Below are 21,858 nucleotides of genomic sequence, written 5' to 3' on the forward strand. Positions count from 1 at the left end.
TCAAATTAATTAAAAGATAGTAAGAATGGGCCAGAAGACTTAACTAGATACCTCAAATGTGGACAAAAAAAAAAAAAAAAAAGTTGCCCAAACTCCTTAGTTTCAATGGAATAAAAACTAATACCAGAGACACATAGGACTGTGGTCAATAAGCACAACTAAAATTCAAGTCAGCTAATACCAAGTGTAGATAAGGCTATGGATAACCTTGTATTCACATACACTGTTAGATAGTATACATTGATATTGCCACTTTTGAATGCTATTTGCTATTTTCTACTGAATTTGAATGAGTGCCTACCTAATGACCCAGCAATTTCATATACATATGCATGGACCTGTGTGCCAACGTACATGCACTAGGACACTCAGAAAAATATACGTAGCAACACATAGCAAGCTAAATATCTATTGACATTAGAACTGCATATAAATTTCAGTATATTCATAACAGGAATACTCTATACACTGAGATAATGATCTACAGCTATGTGTATACCATGGATGACTTCTAAATACAATGATGAGGGCAAGATGGTAAATGAAATTATACACACTATATGAGAGAACTTATATAAAGACTAAAAACCTCTGAAAATTGATCTATGGTGCTAAATCAGAATTACTTTTCAGAAATAAATAGTAATAATTTTGTGGGTCATAAGGGATTTTGGTGTGCCAGTAAAATTATTTTTCTTGCCACAATATGGACATATATGGACAGACTCACTTTATGATAATTTTGCACAAAGGAAGGTTTGTGATTTTTATTTTTATTTATTTTTAAAGATTTTATTTATTTATTTGAGAGAGAGAGAGACACAGCGAGAGAGGGAATACAAGCGGGGGGAGTGGGAGAGGGAGAAGCAGGCTTCCCGCTGAGCAGGGAGCCCGATGCAGGGCTCAATCCCAGGACCCTGGGATCATGACCTGAGGCGAAGGCTGACGCTTAACGACTGAGCCACCCAGGTGCCCCAGGTTTGTGATTTTTAATTTGTATATTTAAACCCAGTGGCTTAAAGTTCAGATAATTGGAAAAATTCTTTGATAACATTTTAATGTCTCATAATATCTCTGCTTTATATAATTGAGAAACTAAGACAACACATGATAAAACTATGAAATAATATATGCTTTCTGTTATATCAGTTTATTAATTTTTAGTAGAAAATTAGCATCAAGACCAAATAAGTAGGGGCATCTGGGTGGCTCAGTGAGTTAAGCATCTGCCTTCAGCTCAGGTCATGATCCTGGGGTCCTGGGGTTGACCCCTGTGTCTGGCTCCCTGCTCAGTGAGGAGTCTGCTTCCCCTTCTCTGTCTACCCCTCCCCACCACCTGTGCTCACTCTCTCTTTTTCTCAAATAAAAATAAAATCTTAAAAAAAAAAAAACAAGACCAAATAAGTTAACTAAGACACTTTTTTGTAAAATCATTGATGAGTAAATCTAAGTACGTATAACCTTGCAAACACATTTTCATAGATAATTCTAGTTGTTTATCATCTCATGTGGGTTAAACCATGGCTTATATGACTACTTTGAGTATTAATCCTAGAACAAAGGACAACTTTAAGACTGACTTATGATCATTCAGACAACTTGAGAAGTATACAAGCAAGCATCCATAATTATCCTCCAAGTCTCAATAGGATCAGAGAAAAGTTCTTTTTTCTGTCTCTTTGTTTTGTTTTGTTTTTTTGCTATTCATATGTATGTGTATTTACCACAGTCAGTATGGACATATTGTTTTTTCTACTCATAATTGTCTAGTAAGACTTTTACCATGTCATTCAAAATGCACTGTGAACATAAACTTTATTTTTTTTTTTTTCTGAGAGAGAGAGAAAGCACACAAGCAGGGGAGAGTGGCAGGCAGAGGGAGAAGCAGACTCCCCGCTGAGCAAGGAGCCTCCTGAGGGACTTGATCCCAGGACCCCAGGATCATGACCTGAGCCAAAGGCAGACCATTAACCAACTGAGCCACCCAGTGTCCCTGAACATGAACTTTAATGGCTGTCTATGCCACTATTTAAATAGAACATTTATAGACATTCTGTTTATTATTGGGTATTTAACATTTTTGCTCATTTTGAATAGTTATATTCAAATGCTGTTATAAAAAATGCTGTTATATTAACATAATAAAATAAATTTAAAGAAAAAAATGCCGTTATAAAGAAATACCTCAAGCTAATACTTGATTAGAAGATCTGCTAATTTCAAGGGGAAATATTGGACTAAAATATGGTTTATAGGTTTTGATAGATACATTTTGTCAAATTACTTGGTTTCAAGAGAAAGCATTTTGGAGTTCTTAAAATTATAACTATTGTCAGGATTGATTATTTTAAGTCTACTAATGTTTGCTACTTTAGATTCTAAAGGTGGAATATAACTGGCTATTAATTGCTATCATTCGATAATTAACTTTAAAATGTTTACTATATAAGGGGGAGGAGCAAGATGGCAGAGGAGTAGGAGAACTGGATTTCATCTGGTCCCAGGAGTTCAGCTGGATAGGGATCAAACCATTCTGAACACCTACGAACTCAACAGGAGATCGAAGAAGAGAGTAGCAACAACTCTCTGAACAGAGAAATGACCACTTTCTGGAAGGTAGGACGTGCGGAGAAGTGAATCCGAGGCGATATTCAGGAGGATAGACGGCGGGGGAGGGGGCCTCCGTCCGCCGCTTCTGGCAAGTGCTAGAGCCGCGGAGCACAACATCGGACCTTTTAGAAGTCGGCTCCGCTGAGGGACGTCGCTCCAGTGGCTAAGCGGGGGGTGGAACCCTCGCAGGACACAGTGTGGTCTCAGGATCCTCGGGGTCACAGAAAGACCGGGGATGCCTGAGTGTGGCAGAGCTCCCAGGTATCGGAGCAGGGAAGCTGGCTGCCAAGATGGAGCCAAGGTGTGGGCTCTCAGCTCGGGGTTGCCATAAACTGTGATCCGCGGCCCAGTCGGGCCACTGCTCCTCCAGCAGGGACCCAACAAGCGGCAGATCTGAGAGCCTCCCCTTCCTCCCCCGGGAGGAGCAGTGGGAGCACACTGCAGGGATCTGCTGGGTTTGGAGACTTCACACTGAGTCGGGTGACAGAGATAAAAATGCTCCATCACAGGCCAGGTGAGCACGGAGTGTGGCCGGAGACCGGGGACACGGGAGTGATTGACTGCTTTTCTCTGGGGGCTCACTGAGGAGTGGGGCCCCGAGTTCTTGGCGCCCCCAGGGCGGAGATTGGGAGGCCACTATTTCACTCTCGTCCTTCAAAGCTGTACGGAAAGCTTGCAGGGAACAAAAGCTCCCGAGAGCAAACCCGAGCAGATTACTTAGCCCGGCCCCAAGAAACGGTGGGGCAATTCCGCCTCCGGCAAAGACATTTGGGAACCACGGCAAGAGGCCCCTCCCCCAGAAGATCAGCAAGAACAGCCCTCCAAGACCAAGTTTACCCATCAATGAGAACAGCAGAATGCCAGCACTAGGGGAATACTGCACATAGAATTTATGACTTTTTTTACCATGATTCTTTAGTCTTTCAAAGTCAATTTTTTTAACTGTCTTTTTTTTTCTTTTTCCCTTTTTCAATCAACATCTTAACAATCCCTTTTTTAAAAAACATTTTTATTTTTCATTTTTAGAGTCATATTCTATCCCTTCATAGTAGTTACCCTTATTTTTGGTATATATATATATAAGTTGTTCTCTCTTTAAAATTTTGAGATACACTTTCTCTAAGAGATCAAAATATACCCTAAATCTCTAGTGTATGGCTTTGTTCTAGTCTCCTGCCTGATCACATTCTCTCCCTTTTTTTTCTCTTCTTTCTTTTTTTAACCAACATCCTATTAATTCCTTTTATAAAATCTTTTATAATTTTCATCTTTACAGTCATATTCCATCCCTTCATTGTATTAACCCTTATTTTTGTACATATATAAGTTTTTCTTTCTTTAAAATTTTGGGAGGCACTTTCTTCTAAGACCAAAATATGCCCTAAATCTAGTGTGTGGCACTGATCTATGCAGCAGCCTGATCATATTTGATCATATTCTGTTTTCTCTGCTTTGTTTTGTTCTTTTTCTTTTCTTTTTTTTTCTTTCTTTCCCTTTCTTTTCCCCTGGTTTCAGGTCTTTTCTGATTTCTTTAGTGGATATTTTCTGAGGACATTGTTACCCTCTTTGCATTTTGTTCTCTCATTCATCTACTCTCCTCTGGACAAAATGACAAGATGGAAAAAATCACCCCAACTAAAAGAACAAGAGGCAGTACCGACTGCCAGGGACATAATCAATATGGACATTAGTGAGATGTTGGAACTAGAGTTCAGAATGATGATTTGAAAGATACTAGCTGGGCTTAAAAAAAGCATGGAAGTTATTAGAGAAACCCTTTCTGGAGAAATAAAAGAACTAAAATCTAACCAAGTTGAAATCAAAAAGGCTATTAATGAGGTGCACTAAAAAATGGAGGCTCTAACCGCTAGGATAAATGAGCCAGAAGAGAGAATCCGCGATATAGAAGACCAAATGATGGAAAATAAAGAAGCTGAGAAAGAGAGAGATAAACAACTACTGGATCACGAGGGCAGAATTCAAGAAGTAAGTGATACCATAAGATGAAACAACATTAGAATAATTGGGATCCCAGAAGAAGAAGAAAGAGAGAGAGGGGCAGAAGGTATACTGGAGCAAATTATAGCAGAGAACTTCTCTAATGTGGGGAAGGAAACAGGCATCAAAATCCAGGAGGCACAGAGAAACCCCCTCAAAATCAATAAATATAGGTCAACACCCCGACATCTAATAGTAAAACTTACGAGTCTCAGACACAAAGAGAAAATCCTGAAAGCAGCTCGGGAGAAGAGATATGTAACCTACAATGGTAGAAACATTAGACTGGCAACAGACCTATCCACAGAGACCTGGCAGGCCAGAAAGGACTGGCATGATATCTTCAGAGCACTAATGAGAAAAATATGCAGTGAGGAATATTATATCTAGCTAGGCTGTCAGTGAAAATAGAAGGAGAGATTAAAAGCTTCCAGGACAAACAAAAACTGAAGGAATTGGCAAACACGAAACCAGCCCTCCAAGAAATATTGAAAGGGGTCCTCTAAGCAAAGAGAGAGCCTAAAAGTAACATAGACAAGAAAGGAACACAGACAATATACAGTAACAGTCACCTTACAGGCAATACAATAGCACTAAATTCATATATTTCAATAGTTACCCTGAACGTAAATGGGCTAAATGCCCCAATCAAAAGACACAGGCTATCAGATTGGATTAAAAAACTAGACCCATCGATATGCTGTCTGCAAGGGACTCATTTTAGACCCAAAGACACCCCCAGATTGAACGTGAGGGGGTGGAAGATGATTTACCATGCTAATGGACACCAAAAGAAAGCTGAGGTGGCAATCCTTATATCAGACAAACTAGATTTTAAACCAAAGACTGTAATAAGAGATGAGGAAGGACACTATATCCTACTTAAAGGGTCTATCCAACAAGAAGATCTAACAATTGTAAATATCTATGCCCCTAACATGGGAGCAGCCAATTATATAAGGCAATTAATAACAAAAGCAAAGAAACACATTGACAACAATACAGTAATAGTGGGGGACTTTAACACCCCCCTCACTGAAATGGACAGATCATCTAAGCAAAAGATCAGCAAATAAAGACGTTAAATGACACACTGGACCAAACGGACTTCACAGATATATTTAGAACATTCCATCCCAAAGCAACAGAATACACATTCTTCTTTAGTGCCCATGGAACATTCTCCAGAATAGATCACATCCCAGGTCACAAATCAGGTCTCAACAGGTACCAAAAGACTGGGATCATTCCCTGCATATTTTCAGACCACAGTGCTTTGAAACTAGAACTCAATCACAAGAGGAAAGTCAGAAAGAACTCAAATACATGGAAGCTAAAGAGTATCCTACTAAAGAATGAATGGGTCAACCGGGAAATTAAAGAAGAATTAAAAAAATTCATGGAAACAAACGAAAATGAAAACACAACTGTTCCAGATCTTTGGGATGCAGCAAAGGCAGGCCTAAGAGGAAAGTATAAAGCAATACAAGCCTTTCTCAAGAAACAAGAAAGGTCTCAAATACACAACCTAACCCTACACCTAAAGGAGCTGAAGAAAGAACAGCATTAAAGCCTAAACCCAGCAGGAGAAGAGAAATACTAAAGATCAGAACAGAAATCAATGAAATAGAAACAAAAAGAACAGTAGGACAGATCAATGAAACTAGGAGCTGGTTCTTTGAAAGAATTAACAAGACTGATAAATCCTTGGCCAGGCTTATCAAGAGAAAAATGACCCAAATAAACAAAATCATGAATGGAAGAGGAGAGATCACAACCAACACCAAAGAAATACAAATAATTATAAGAACACATTGTGAGCAACTATATGCCAGCAAATTAGATAATCTGGAAGGAATGGATTCATTTCTAGAGATGTACCAACTACCAAAACTGAACCAGGAAGAAGAAAACATGAACAGACCTATAACCACTTAGGAAATTGAAGCAGTCATCAAAAACCTCCCAACAAACAAAAGCCCAGGGCCAGATGGAGTCCCAGGGGAATTCTATCAAACATTTTAAGAAGAATTAACACCTATTCTTCTGAAACTGTTCCAGAAAATAGAAATGGAAGGAAAACTTCCAAACTCGTTTTATGAGACCACCATTACCTGGATCCCCAAACCAGACAAAGACCCCATCAAAAAGGAGAATTACAGACTAATATCCTTGATGAACATGGATGCAAAAATTCTCACCAAAATACTAGCCAATTGGATCCAACATTACATTAAAAGGAATATTCACCATGACCAAGTGGGATTTATCCCTGGCCTGCAAGGTTGGTTCAACATCCGCAAATCAATGTGATACAATACATCAATAAAAGAAAGAACAAGAGCCATATGATCCTCTCAATAGATGCAGAAAAAGCATTTGAAAAAGTACAGCATCCTTTCTTGATCAAAACTCTTCATAATATAGGCATAGAGGGTACTTACCTCAATACATAAAAGCCATCTATTAAAAACCTACAGCGAATATCATTCTCAATGGGGAAAAACTGAGAGTTTACCCACTAAGCTCTGGAACATGGCAGGGATGTCCACTATCACCACTGCTATTCAACATAGTATTAGAAGTCCTAGCCACAGTTATCAGACAACAAAAAAAATAAAAGGCATCCAAATCAGCAAAGAAGAAGTCAAACTCTCACTCTTTGCAGATGATAAGATACTTTATGTGGAAAACCCAAAAGATTCCACTGCAAAACTGCTAGAACTCATACAGGAATTCAGTAAAGTGGCAGGATATAAAATCAATGCACAGAAATCAGTGGCATTCCTATACACCAACAACAGGACAGAAGAAAGAGAAATTGAGGAGTCGATCCCATTTACAATTGCACCCAAAGCGATAAGATACCTAGGAATAAATCTAACCAAAGAGGCAAAAGATCTGTACTTAGAAAACTATAAAATACTCATGAAAGAAATTGAGGAAGACACAAAGAAATGGAAAAACGTTCCATGCTCATGGATTGGAAGAACAAATACAATGAAGATGTCAAAGCTACCTAGAGCAATCTACACATTCAGTGCAATCCCTATCAAAATACCATCCACTTTTTTCAAAGAAATGGAACAAATAATCCTAAAATTTGTATGGAACCAGAAAAGACCCCGAATAGCCAGAGGAATGTTGAAAAAGTAAAGCAAAGCTGGTGGCATCACAGTTCCGGACTTCAAGCTCTCTTACAAAGCTGTCATCATCAAGACAGTATGGTACTGGCACAAAAACAGACACATAGATTAATGGAACAGAATGGAGAACTCAGAAACAGACCCTCAACTCTATGGTCAACTCATCTTCCATAAAGCTGGAAAGAATGTCCAATGGAAAAAAGACAGTCTCTTCAACAAATGGTTTTGGGAAAATTGGACTGCCACATGCAGAAGAATGAAACTGGACTATTTCCTTACACCACACACAAAAATAGACTCAAAATGGATGAAAGACCTAAACGTGAGGCAGGAGTCCATCAAAATCCTAAAGGAGAACACAGGCAGCCACCTCTTCGACCTCAGCTGCAGCAACTTCTTCCGAGACACATCGCCAAAGGCAAGGGAGGCAAGGGCAAAAATGAACTTTTGGGATTTCATCAGGATAAAAAGCTTTTGCACAGCAAAAGAAACAGTCCACAAAACCAAAAGACAACCAGCAGAATGGGAGAAGATATTTGCAAATGACATATCAGATAAAGGACTAGTATCCAAAATCTATAAAGATCTTATGAAACTCAACACCCAAAGAACAAATGATCCAATCAAGAAATGGGCAGAAGACATGAACAGACATTTTTCTGAAGAAGACATCCAAATGGCCAACAGACACATGAAAAAGTGCTCAACATCGCTCGGCATCAGGGAAATCCAAATCAAAACCTCAACAAGATACCACCTCACACCAGTCAGAATGGCTAAAATTTACAAGTCAGGAAACAACAGATATTGGCGGGGATGCGGAAAAAGGGGAACCCTCTACACTCTTGGTGGGAATGCAAACTGGTGCAGCCACTCTGGAAAACAGTACGGAGGTTCTTCAAAAAGCTGAAAATAGAGCTACCATATGATCCAGCAATTTCACTACTAGGTATTTACCCCAAAGATACAAATGTAGGGATCCGAAGGGGTATGTGCACCCCAATGTTTATAGCAGCAATGTCCACAATAGCCAAACTGTGGGAAGAGCCAAGATGTCCATCGACAGATGAATGGATAAAGAAGAGGTGGTATATATATACAATGGAATATTATGAAGCCATCAAAAGAAATGAAATCTTGCCATTTGCAAGACCATCGATAGAATTGGATGGTATTATGCTGAATGAAATAATTCAATCAGAGAAAGACATGTATCATATGATCTCACTGATATGAGGAATTCTTAATCTCAGGAAACAGTGTTGCTGGAGTAATGGGGGTTGGGAGGGATGGGGTGGCTGGGTGATAGACATTAGGGAGGGTATGTGCTATGGTGAGCACCGTGAATTGTGTAAGACTGTTGAATCACAGACCTGTACCTCTGAAACAAATAATATATGTTAAAAAAAAAAAAAAAGAAGAAGGAAAAGATAGCAGGAGGGGAATAATGAAGGGGGGGAAATTGGAGGGGGAGATGAACCATGAGAGACGATGGACTCTGAAAAACAAACTGAGGGTTCTAGAGGGGAGGGGGTTGGAAGAATGGGTTAGCCTGGTGATGGGTATTAAAGAGGGCACATTCTGCGTGGAGCCCTGGGTGTTATGTACAAGCAATGAATCATGGAACACTAAAAAAAGAAAATGTTTACTATAGTGTGGGGTGCCTGGTTGGCTCAGTCAGTATAGAATGCACTATACTATAGTATAGTATAACCCCCAAGAGGTTGTGGTTGTGGGGTTGTGAGTTTGAGCCCCATGTTGGGTGTAGACATTACTTAAAAATAAAATCTTTAAATAATAGTACTTAAAATGTTTACTATAGTGAATAAAAATAAACATTTAAAATAGTACTTAAAGGGCTTTAATAAGTTAACCTTCCTTCTACTCCAAATCCTCCATTACCCATGGCCAGTGGAAATATGAAGTCCTAGGGATTTCAATTTTGTATGGAATACCAGTACATAAGTATTTAGACTAAGGCTTTTTAAATTAACTCTAATATTTGTAATTCCTTCCAAGGTAATTTCTCCATTTATTTGCACAAGCCATGGTTTTCAGGGGTCATTTTTGGTAATCTATGTTTTTCTAGAATATTCATAGTTTAAAAATCATTTTGCATAACATTAAACAGATTGTCCTCTTTATTTTGATAGCATATACCTGTGTGATTCCCCCACCGAAATTTCCAGTCTTGTTGACACTATGCTTTTGCTTTTGCCTTGGTAAACTAGTATATTAATTACATTCCTTCTGCTTTTAGTTTTTGAAGAAACAGCTGTAATTTTAATTGTTTTGCTTAATACAGGTTTTAGTTTTCTAATTTTGATTTTTGATAATTTTTATTCTCTTATTAATCTGGTTTTACTCTTTCACTATTTTGAAAACTTATCCGTTGTTCAAACAAAAGTTTCACTGTTTTTGCTGCAATATTACTAGAGGAAAATGTACATTTTTATTGACTTGCCAATCTTTTGAAAGATGACAAGGAAACTGCCTGATAGCTGGACTGGGAAATAGATACTTGTAAAAATTTGCTGTCTATCCTCGACATATCTCTTTAGTACTTATTCCACATGAGGCTTACAGGTATAGTAGTGGGGCAAAGGATTTTATGAGTGACCAAGAAATTTTAATTCAAATTATGTCTAGAATAGTTTTAAAATATTTAAGTATAATTAGTATAAATATCCAGAAGGGGGAAAAAAAGACGAAGGCTTGTAAATAACTCAAGATATATTAAACGCATTATATTGGTTTTGATTACCATATTAATATTCTAGATAAAACTTATGAAAAAATGAAATATTCACATTATTCCATCTGACCTGTTTTTTATTTACCCAAATATCACATAGAGATCTAGTACAAAAAAAGTTCCTATTTTCATTGACTCCTTAATATATTTCAAAACTTATATCTGGGGCATTTTCTTATTGTTTTGATTCTTTTAGAAAGATAGAAATAGTGTTAGGCTTATTTTTTATTAGCCACAAGTTTCAGAAAGAATATTTTGAAAGATTAGGCTTAACAGAAAAGTAGGATTTTCACCCAGGTGGAAACTCTATTGCAACACAGGCTTTATTCCATGTTTGGTGCAGTTTCAGTGTTATTTTCTAAAGGAGTTAACTTTTATAAAATACTAATTTGGATCCATGCCATACACTAATTTTTCTTTTTCTATTAAGTATTTGAAAATCACATTCTTTAATACAATTCTATTTTTCAAAGATGAGAAAGTATTTTTTGGCAGCATGAGCAAGCTCTAGGAATGAATTTATTTTTATTTTTTATTTTTTTTAATTTTATTTATTTATTTGATAGAAAGAGACACAGCGAGAGAGGGAACATAAGCAGGCGGGAGTGGGAAAGGGAGAAGCAGGCTCCCTGCTGAGCAGGGAGCCCGATGTGGGGCTCGATCCCAAGACCCTGAGATCACGACCTGAGCAGAAGGCAGATGCTTAATGACTGAGCCACCCAGGCGCCCCATTAATTTTTTTTTAAAGGGCTGACAAGGTTTTGATATATAAGAGATGTATCCAAGTAGGATAGTCAAGATAACTGTTTTTCACCCCCTTTGGTGGGGAGGGGAAATAATTTGTTCATTTTCATTTCTTAGGAATTAAACATTAAAAAGTAATAGTGTTGAAGAAATTAAGTATCTCACTAATAGAAAATTCCCAGGTTATATAGAAATTTTGATTTGGCAAAGTTCCATAATTCAGGGATTCAATTTAAATCAGCTGTTAGGAAATAGTAATATTTGAGTGGGTCTATTTAATAAAATCACTATTAAGATAGATCTCTGGTGTATAACTCAGGAAATGTTAAAATCATCTGGAGAAACTTGATTTGGCTTCTGAACAGGTTCTTAAATTCTATATATTATTTTATTATGTAAGTACATAATATGCTATTTGCTTTCATTGCATTTGGTTAGAAAAATGTAATAAAGTAGGTTTGATTCAAAATACTTTAAACAGAATTATCTGTAAAATGTTACACATTAATTCTCAGGAGAATTTCATGTGGTAAATAGAAATCAATATACTAGTTATCAAGTAAATACCCTTGAATATTACCAACTGTAAATAGGTATTTACTAATTACCACATGTTCACGTCACTGAACAAAGTGCAATAGAAGTAAAAGAAGTTACTTCCTTCAGTGTGTTTATATATTTAAAAATTGGATGGGATTATACAGGAATGTAGGCATACAACAAATGAAGCTGAATTATGGATTCAAAATAACAGACATTACTAAGGATGGTAAAGATGAAAATGGAACTCCTAAGTATTGACTACATGTTTTTTGGGATAATTATTCAAAATTGAAGAGGAGGTAAATTATGTAACAACATAGAAAAATGTGTTATGGAAAGTCTCCATGGAAGAATTATAAGCACAGTCTTGAAGTTTAAAAACAATTTGAGTAAGCTGCACCCATATAAAAAGAAGTAGGCAAGCTCACTGTGGGATCAAAATAATTTTGCCTTATAGGGCACCTGGGTGGCTCAGTTGGTTAAGCGACTGCCTTCGGCTCAGGTCATGATCCCGGAGTCCCGGGATCGAGTCCCACATTGGGCTCCCGGCTCAGTGGGGAGCCTGCTTCTCCCTCTGACCCTCTCCCCTCTCATGCTGTTTCTCTCTCTCTCTCTCTCTCAAATAAATAAATAAAGTCTTTAAAAAAATAATAATTTTGCCTTATGTTGAATGGTTTACTGAAGGGAGATATGGGAGGTAATGTGTGAAAAACTTCTGGTACATTGTCTGGCAGGCCTTCCAAGGTAAAGGGTATAGCATAATGCTGGTCTTTGGGCTCTGGTACCAGGCTTTGTGGGCTCCATATCTCAATCCTCCCATTTACGTCAGCTACTAACACCTCCACAGAACAGTAGGAACTACCGCTTACTGAAAACTTACTGCATACTGGGCACAGTTCAAGGCATACTACATATACTAATTTACTTACTTCTCATAAAAGCCTTATTAAATAGGTATCATTATAATCCACTGTATTACAAATAAAGACATTGAGGCACAGCGAAATTAAGGTGTCAAAATCTATGCCATTAAAATTATGCACACTGGCTGTCTAGCTACTGTTTCCTTCAACATGAAATAGAGATTAATCGCCTATATCTCCTTGGATTTCCATGATAGCATGCCTGGCACGTAATAATCACTTACAAATGTTGTTATATTAAATAATTAATAGATGACTCCTCAAAAGTACTTTAGATATGTTGGCTATAAAAGGCTAGGAGAGAAAGTAGAGAAGCTCTCCTTCAGTCAGTGGGCATACATTAATATCCTCTAACGTACACTGGAATGCTGGAAAACTCCCATATCTGTGGCATACAGAATGAAAGAAAAGATTGGAAGTAACCAAAACAGAGTTATCGTCCCTAGGAACAAGACATTAAGGGCTAAACAAGAGTGCTAATGGGACAAATAAAATGGATGTAAAATATGGGTCTGACTGACCTGAAGAATGAGAAGATGTAGGGGAAAAGGGAAGAAATCCTTTTGACCTAAATCATATAAATAAAGCATTAGTATATACAAATCAAGCAGCAGAAGTATTGTTTTTAAATGGAGACTATGGTTTTACTTTTAAGTAGGTTGAATTTAAGATGGACAGATATTATTTGCTAGGAAAAATATGGTAAATAACCTGAGTCAAGTACTGATGGAGGATTTATGGAGGATGTAATCACAGGGGATGATGTATAATGGAGATATGAAGAAGGAAACTATTCCCAAGGGTTATAAGATGTAAATAATAAATGTTAAATAATAATAATGTATAATTCATGTGTACTTACGTGTCAAGCACTATCTAAATGACTTTGCATGAATTATGCTGTAAAATCCTCACAACTCCATAAAGCAGGAATTATTTTTAGCCTTGTTTTATAGATGAATAATTTAGCCACGAAGTTTAAGAAACTTGTATAAGATATCAAGTGCTTAGTGAAATGACTAGGTGGTAATACTCAATAAATGAAACTATAATGTCCTATCATATTTATATCAAAGTCATTATTCTTGTTACAAGAAATAAATATTTTATAGTAAGAAAATAGGAAGAATATCTGCTTGGGGCTAAAAATACATAGTTCTCAATAAAATTCACTACATAAAGCCAAGAGAATAATTATGAGCCAATGCGGAGTTTGCTTTGAGTTTGAGAAAATCCTAAATGGCATAAAACAGGAAGATAAATTTTTGGCAAGATGTTTTTCTTGAGATTAGATCTAGTTTAAAGGTTTTAAACAGATTCCCAAACAATGAGGTACATATGAATACTTTCAATTATGATGAAATTATCTGATATTATAATCCCACCCCACAAAAAATTGCTTATATTATAATGAGGGTAAGCTGTGTACTATATATAGGTTTGTTCTAGTAATTATTAATAAGCTACATGGTGGGGAACCATCTTAAAAAACAAAGTGTTGACTTTCATTGGCCATAGAAAAAAATGGTTTCAGATTTGCCTATGGCCGTAGCAACAATAAACTTGGACGGCATAGAGGAGACAATTGTTTCCAGGTGTGGAGTAACTGTCAGCACAAGACGGTGATACTTGTGAGAAAGCAAACACACAAGATGAGCCCTGTTCTCTCCCCAGGTGTTTGCACAGTGGCATTTCTTTTATGCCGTAAGGAGGGGGGACTATAAGTATATCTGGGGGAAGGAGGTAGTTGTTGCGGAAATGGCTGGAATTTGTGGAGCAGTATTTTGGAAAAGAAAAAAAAAACTGCACAGGGGGGCTTCAGAAGTCTATGTGAGGGTTTACATTGGTCCTTGGCTAAAGGCAAAGGAGACAAGAGGGCTAAATCTTAGATGGTTTCTGTGGGGCTGTGAATTGAAGAGAGATACTAGGAGACATGCATTTCTGGGAGACACTGGTACTCTGGAATAACCAGAGTGGAGGCACCTCCCTGAGCACCACAGATAAACAACTGAGACACTAGAAAAGCCCATCTTCTGAGTGTAAAACATGCCCATCCCTAAAGGCCACAACTAAAAATGAATGGCAAACAGAAACACACATTAAAAAATGAACACAAGCCCAAAAGGATGAAAAGCATCGTATTTTAAGTCTATTAGAATAAAATTCAACCCTTTAAAAAAAAGTGATAGTCTCTCTCAAATATATCACCCCCAAAAATAAAGGTTTACTAAACATGCAATGAAGCAGGGAAATGTGTCTTTAAAATCATTTTAAAAAGCTACAATAAATATTTTCAATGATTTAAAGTAAAGGCGGCCATAATGAGTAAATAGTTGAGGGAACGCAGACCTGGAAATAAAGAACACAGAAACTCTAGAATGGAAGGATACAATATTTAAGGTTCAATACTTACTGTATATCTATAGGATATGCAGGGCATCCTTATCCTGATATTGGGGATTTGTATCCTTTAACTGTTTAAAAATCAGTCCTTTCAGAGATTAATAGATTCGAAACAATTTTGGTTTTATTGACTTTGACGTACAGTTTTTATTATCAGTCTTAAATTTATTTTTCTATATTTCTACTTAATAGTTCTTTTAAGTTCCTTAAGGTGAATGCTTGGGACATAAACTTGAGGCCTTCATGTCTATTTTATTCGAAGCATTCAATGCTATAATTCTCTATAAAACTATTTAATTGTATCTTATAAGTATTGATGGGTTATGCTTTCATTTTGATTCAGTTCAAAATTTTCTAATTTTATTTGTAACTGATTTGATCCATGGGCAATTTAGAAGTATACTGTTTGATTTTCAAGCATTAGAGATTATATATATGTGTGTGTATGTGTGTGTGTGTGTATATATATATGTATATGTATATATATATATAAACATATATATTTGCTATTGATTTGTAACTTAGTTCTGTTGTGGCCTGAAAACATATTTTGATTTATTCAGTCTTCAATTTATTGTGAAATATTTTATGGTCTCAGATTTGGTCTATTTTGGTTCATGTTACATGTGTATTTGAAGCAATGTATACTGTTTTTGTTAGGTGTAGGATGCTTATGAATGTTAACTAAATCAACTTTCTTGATAGGTGTGCAAGTCTTCTATGTCTTTAGTAATATTTTTTTAAAGATTTTCTTTATTTATTTGAGAGAGAGGGAGAGAGAGTGGGGTGATGGGCAGGGGGAGAAGCAGACTCTCTGCTGGGACTCGATCCTGGGACTTCATGACCGAGCTAAAGGCAGACACCCAACGAACTGAGCCACCCAGGTGCCCTATGTCTTTAGTGATATACTGATGTTAATCCAAAATATTACTAGAGACAAAGAGTAATCTAAAAAATATGTATGTTATCCAATCTAAAGAACAAAAGCGATCCTAAAGGTATGAATAGAGGCGTAGTGTAATTGTAGAAAATCATCAAATGATAACAGGTGCTCAGCCATACATCTAAGTCGTGTCTTAAAATTAAAGGAGGGAGATAATTGTTTAGAAAAATTATTTGAATAGTGGTTGAAAATTCCTGGAAATTCGGGAAAATACAATTATAGATCCAAAAAATCTCAGTAAAACCCGAACATAAAGAAAGCTACATATATAAATATTATGCTGATGAAGATAAAATGAAAATCTTTAACCAGCCAGAGGGGAAATAAAAGTACATTGTACAGAAAATATCAATGATATGGATGATGGCTATGTATCAGAAACAATGGAAACTAAAAGAATTTTGAGTAATACCTTAAAATGAAGGAAAAACCCTCAAATTCTATAATCATCATAAGTATTCTATAAAAATTAAGAGGAGATATATTTTAGACAAATGAAAGTTGAAAGTAGTCATCCTCAGCAAACATGTACTACTAGAATTTTTAAATTCAGGCTGAAAAAAGATAACACAAGTTGGAAACTGAAATTATGTATTCACATTTCAATTATGTATCCATAATATTTTATAATAGATATTGTATGTGATGATACACAATATTTGTCATCAATAGCAAAAAAGGTAATGGGAGTTAAAATCAGATTTTACTGTTTTAAGTTTCTTACATTTTAAAAGAGTTGGCACGGTGTCACACCTAAGGATGATAATATTTGAGAACAAGTACTAAAAAAGGTACACAATATATAGCAACAGCAAATGAGGTAAGATGGAGTATTAGAAAATATTCAACTAATCTAAAATAGGTAAGAAAAGATAAATAGTGGGAAAAGAAAACAGGAAAAATAGGTTACAAATAGATTTTAGAATTAAACACATCCTATAATATTTTATGTAAATATGTTAAATACTCCAATTAAAAAGGTAATGATTTTAAGATGGGAAAATAAAGTAATACACAAGTGTATGTTGTTTGTAATTTAAATGCTAAACAAATTGGGGCGCCTGGGTGGCTCAGTCGGTTAAACATCTGCCTTCAGCTCAGGTCATGATCCCAGGGTGCTGGGATCGAGCCTCATGTCACCTTGGGCTCGGAGCCTGCTTCTCCCTCTCCCTCTGTCTGCGGCTCTACCTGCTTGTGCACTCTCTCTCTCTCACAAATAAATAAAATCTTTAAATATATATAAATAAATATATATATATACACACATATAAATAAATAAATAAATGCTAAACAAACATGGTAAGAACAAGAAGATAGAAAAAAGATCTAGTGTGTAAATGATAAGCACAAGGAAGCTACTGTGGCTATATAATTTTCTGAAAAAAATAGACTTTTGAGACTATTACTAGAGAGAAAGGAGGACATTTTGTAATGATGAGAAGTTCAATTCATCACCAAGACATAACAATATTTTCACACTTAATGACAGAGTGTCAAAATACATGAAGCAAACACTGACAGAAATAAAAGGAAACAGACAAACCCACATACATAGCTGGATATTTTCACAAATCTTACTTTGTAAATGATAAAGCAACTAGACAAAAGTTTATTAAGCATATAGAAGATTGGAATAACAGCAGAAAACAAATTCATTTCAAGTTCACATGGAAAATGATCAAGATAGATCACATGCCAGCCCATATTTGAAAATATATTTCAAAAGATTGTAATAATACAAATAATATTCTCAGACTAAAGTAGAATTTAATTAGAAGACCCAGATATTTGGAAAGCCAGTGATATTACTAAATAACTAATGGGTCAAAGAGATATCACAAGAGAAAATTAGAAAATAATTTGAAGGGAAGGATAATGAAAATAAAACATCACATTTTGTAGATTGCTGCTAAAGTGGCACATATATAGACATATACAGCTTAAATGTTATTTGAAAAGGAAAAAATGGCTTAATAATCAATGGATAAGGTTACCATTTAGTTTACAAGACCAGAAAAAGATGAGAAAATTAAAACTAAAATAAACATAAGGAAGGAATGATATTCAAAATCCATGACAAGAAGAACATAAGATAAAATCAGAGGTGAATAATGTTTTCAAAAAAAAAACAAAAAACAAAAAAGCAAACCAGAGAACCAAAAACTTAAGTTGAGAAATCCTTAGAAGATGGCTTTAGAGGGGAAAAAAATAGCCCAAAATACAAGATTAGGCAAATATGAATAAATAGTAAGACACACAGGATAGAAGGGAAGGTTATTAAGTTTACTGGCATAAAGCGTTTATAATATAAGTTGACAGATTCTTTGGAAAACACATATATACACAAAACTGAAGAAAAAAATAGAAAATCCAAATGGCTCTTTATCTGTTAAGTTATTAACTTTCCCACAAAGAGAAATCCAAACCCACATTACACTGAATTAAGTATTTAAGGAAGAAATGACAACATTATACATTATACATTTTTATAGTCTTTCAGAAAAGTGGAAGTAAAATTCACAACCCATTTCATGAGTCCAGCTTGACTTTCATGCCAAAACCTGACAAAGGCTCAAGCAAAGTTGTAGACCACTCCTTAATGTCTATTGCCAGGCGATTCATTAACAAGGTATTAGCAAATCAAATACATCAATTTTAAAAAGACATCTCATGGCTACTAGGGTCTACTTTAGGAATAAAAGGTTGTCTCCACGTTAAAAAGTCAGTCAATATAATTCACCACATTAAAGGAATAAGGGGGATAAACCTGATTATCTCCCTCAATTAAGGAAATGTATTTGATAAAAATTGACACATTAAAAAAAAAATCTCTGCAAGGTAAAGGTGAACTTCCTTATTGACATGAAGGTACTAATAACCTCAGCCGATAACAGACTGAATGATACACAAGGATTCAGAAAAAGGACAGGAAATCTTCCCTATTCACTTCCATTCCGCATTGTACTAAAATTCCGAAGTCTACATGCAGTAAAACAAGAAAAACAAATGAAGGCACACACACGGGAAACTAAGAAGTAAAAGTATATTCCCAGTCAACAATTTACTAAGCTAACAATGTCGCAAACTCAACGCAAAATGAAAGAAAAAAACAAATCAACCTCCTAATTTTGCATCCAAAAGATGTAATTATAATTAAGAAAATTGTATTTACAAAAGGATTAAAATATAAAATATTTTGGAATAAATTCAAGAAAATCTGTAACTCAGACCATTGCCAATGGAAATGAAGATAACCTAAAAAATGGAATTATATATGAACTTAATAGATTAGAAAACAATACTGATAAGGTATCAATTATCTATAGATTTATAAAAGAACAATTAACATATCTACACATTTTTTATAGAAATTAAAGGTGATTCCAAAATAAAATTCAATGACAGAAAAGTTCAAATTATCCTGGAAAAAGAGTGATGTTGGAAATTCAGGCTAGCAGAACTTTACCCTAAAGAGTCAGTAATGGAGGCCATGAGGGACTGGTAATAAGGACAGATAAAGTAGCAAAAAAAAAAAAAAAAAAAAAAAAAAGAGAGTAGAGTGGCACCTGGGTGGCTCAGTCGGTTGGGCTTCTCACTTCAGCTCAGGCCATGATCTGGGTGTCCTGGACCCAAGCCCAGAGTTGGACTCCCCACTGAGCGGGGGAGCCTGCTTTTCCCTCTCCCTCTGCCCCTTCCTCCGCTTGTGCTCTCTCTCAAAAATAAATAAAATTTAAAAAAATAAAGAAGAGTAGATATTCCAGAAAAAGATAGATAAATATAGTCAAAATGCCAATGTAATTCTGTAGGAAAAAGTCTTTAACAAATGGTTTTGGAAAAATTTCATTCAAATGTAGAAAACTACAAATGTTACTCTGTAACTCAACCATATAAAAAAATTAATTCCAAGTAGATATAGGACTAAATAGTAAAGCTTAAGTTTTAAAGATTCTATAAGAAAACATGGATAATATCTTTCTGATCATGGGATAGGTAAAAGCACACATTTTGAGAGAAATTATGATAAATTACACTATCTAAATTAAAAACTTCTCATCTAACATTAAAAAAAGACAAGCCAAAGAGGAAAAAAATTATATGCAATATACAAAGTTGACAAGAGACTTGTATGCAGAATATATAAATAACTGCAAATCATAATTAAAACACAAACTAATAAAATGTGGCAAATGTGTATACCTCACAAAAGAAATTCTATGAATAATGATTGAGTACATAGAAAGTTGCTCCCATCACAGATTGGGAATGTAAATTAATATTACACTTAAGATACCATTGCAAACACTAGAATGGTTAAAATGAGACACATTAACACCAACCATCAGTGATGACTTAGAGCATCTTAAACTCCTGAATTGCTATTGAGAGTGTAAATGGTGCAACCACTTTGGAAGGCAGTTTGACTTTGTTTTATGAAGTTAAATATACACTTACTCCATCACTTAGCAATTCTACTTTTAGCTAGTATTTAACCATACGAACTAAAAGTACATGTTCAGAGAAAGACCTTTATAATAATGAGTGAAAACCTTTATTTATAATAGTCAAGCAATACCAAAACTAATGTCCATCAACAGGAAAATGAATAAACATCATGGTATATATTCCTACTGTATACTACCACTAACCAACAAAAGGAAATTAAATACTGGTATATGCAAGGACATTCATAAAAACTAAAAAGAAACTTGTAGTAAGTGATAGAAGCCCAAATCAAATAGGTACACGTTACTCCATTTTTATGAAGTTGTTGGAACCAATCCATTATGAAAAAAAAAAAATCTGCAAGGTGTTTGCCAATGCTGTGGTGGGAATAGTAGTAAAGGAAGGCATAGCAAAGTTTCTGGGTTGATGTGGATATTTTACAACGTAATTATGGTGTGGGATTATATGAGGCTACATGCATAACACTGAGCTTTGAATTTAAGGTCTGTGCATTTCACTGTGTATAACTAGGGGAGGGGAAGGGGGTGAAGGGAGAGGGAAAGAAAAGGAGCTTATTTCTTCAATATAGTAACACAGTAGCTTCAGACTTTAGTTTTATGAACAGATAACATTTTAAAGGCAGTGGGACTAAAATAGATCGCCACTTTTTGTTCTGCCAATAATAGACATTTTAACATATACTCACACACAAGTTCTGAGAAATCTTTGCTCTTTCTAGGAAAGTTTTTGAAAGGTTATTTAACATTTTAAAAAGTATAATGGAAACCATCCTGCCACATCTTTTACAGAGAACTATCACTAAGTATTATGTAAAAATACTGTATTTCTTTATGTTCTCCTGGTATTTTATATAGTTTGTTTTCTTGCTCTATTGTCTATAAATGGTAGATTTTACAATATAAGTCATTACCATAATTTCACATGTCAAATTTAGAATCTCCATGTATAGAGACTTAACTTGCTTTTCCTTAACTCTGATGTTTCTGAGGGAAACAGATTATAGGAAAGATTTGAAAAAATATTTAGATAGCAGTTATTAAATAGACCATTGAAGTTCTTTTCAGGCACTTTTACTTCTCCCTTATCATTAAGGGTATAAAGAGGCTGTATGTCTTGTCTTAATTCTCTTTTGAAAGCCCGCTGGGATGTGAGCAATGTGTCCTTCTAACATCTGAATAAAATAAGACCAATTTCTATTAAGTGAGAGAAATTAATCTCAAACTAGGATCCATGCTTCCTGTCCTCTCAGTTCAGGCAGCTTAGATGCTATATCCCATCCACGCAGGGACCACGTCACGGAGTAACAGCATCAACGAACAATGTGGTTAA

Source organism: Callorhinus ursinus, unplaced genomic scaffold (assembly GCF_003265705.2).
Source record: "Callorhinus ursinus isolate GAN/ISIS: 27379988/994484 unplaced genomic scaffold, GSC_fseal_2.0 scaffold6, whole genome shotgun sequence".
Taxonomy (NCBI): domain Eukaryota; kingdom Metazoa; phylum Chordata; class Mammalia; order Carnivora; family Otariidae; genus Callorhinus; species Callorhinus ursinus.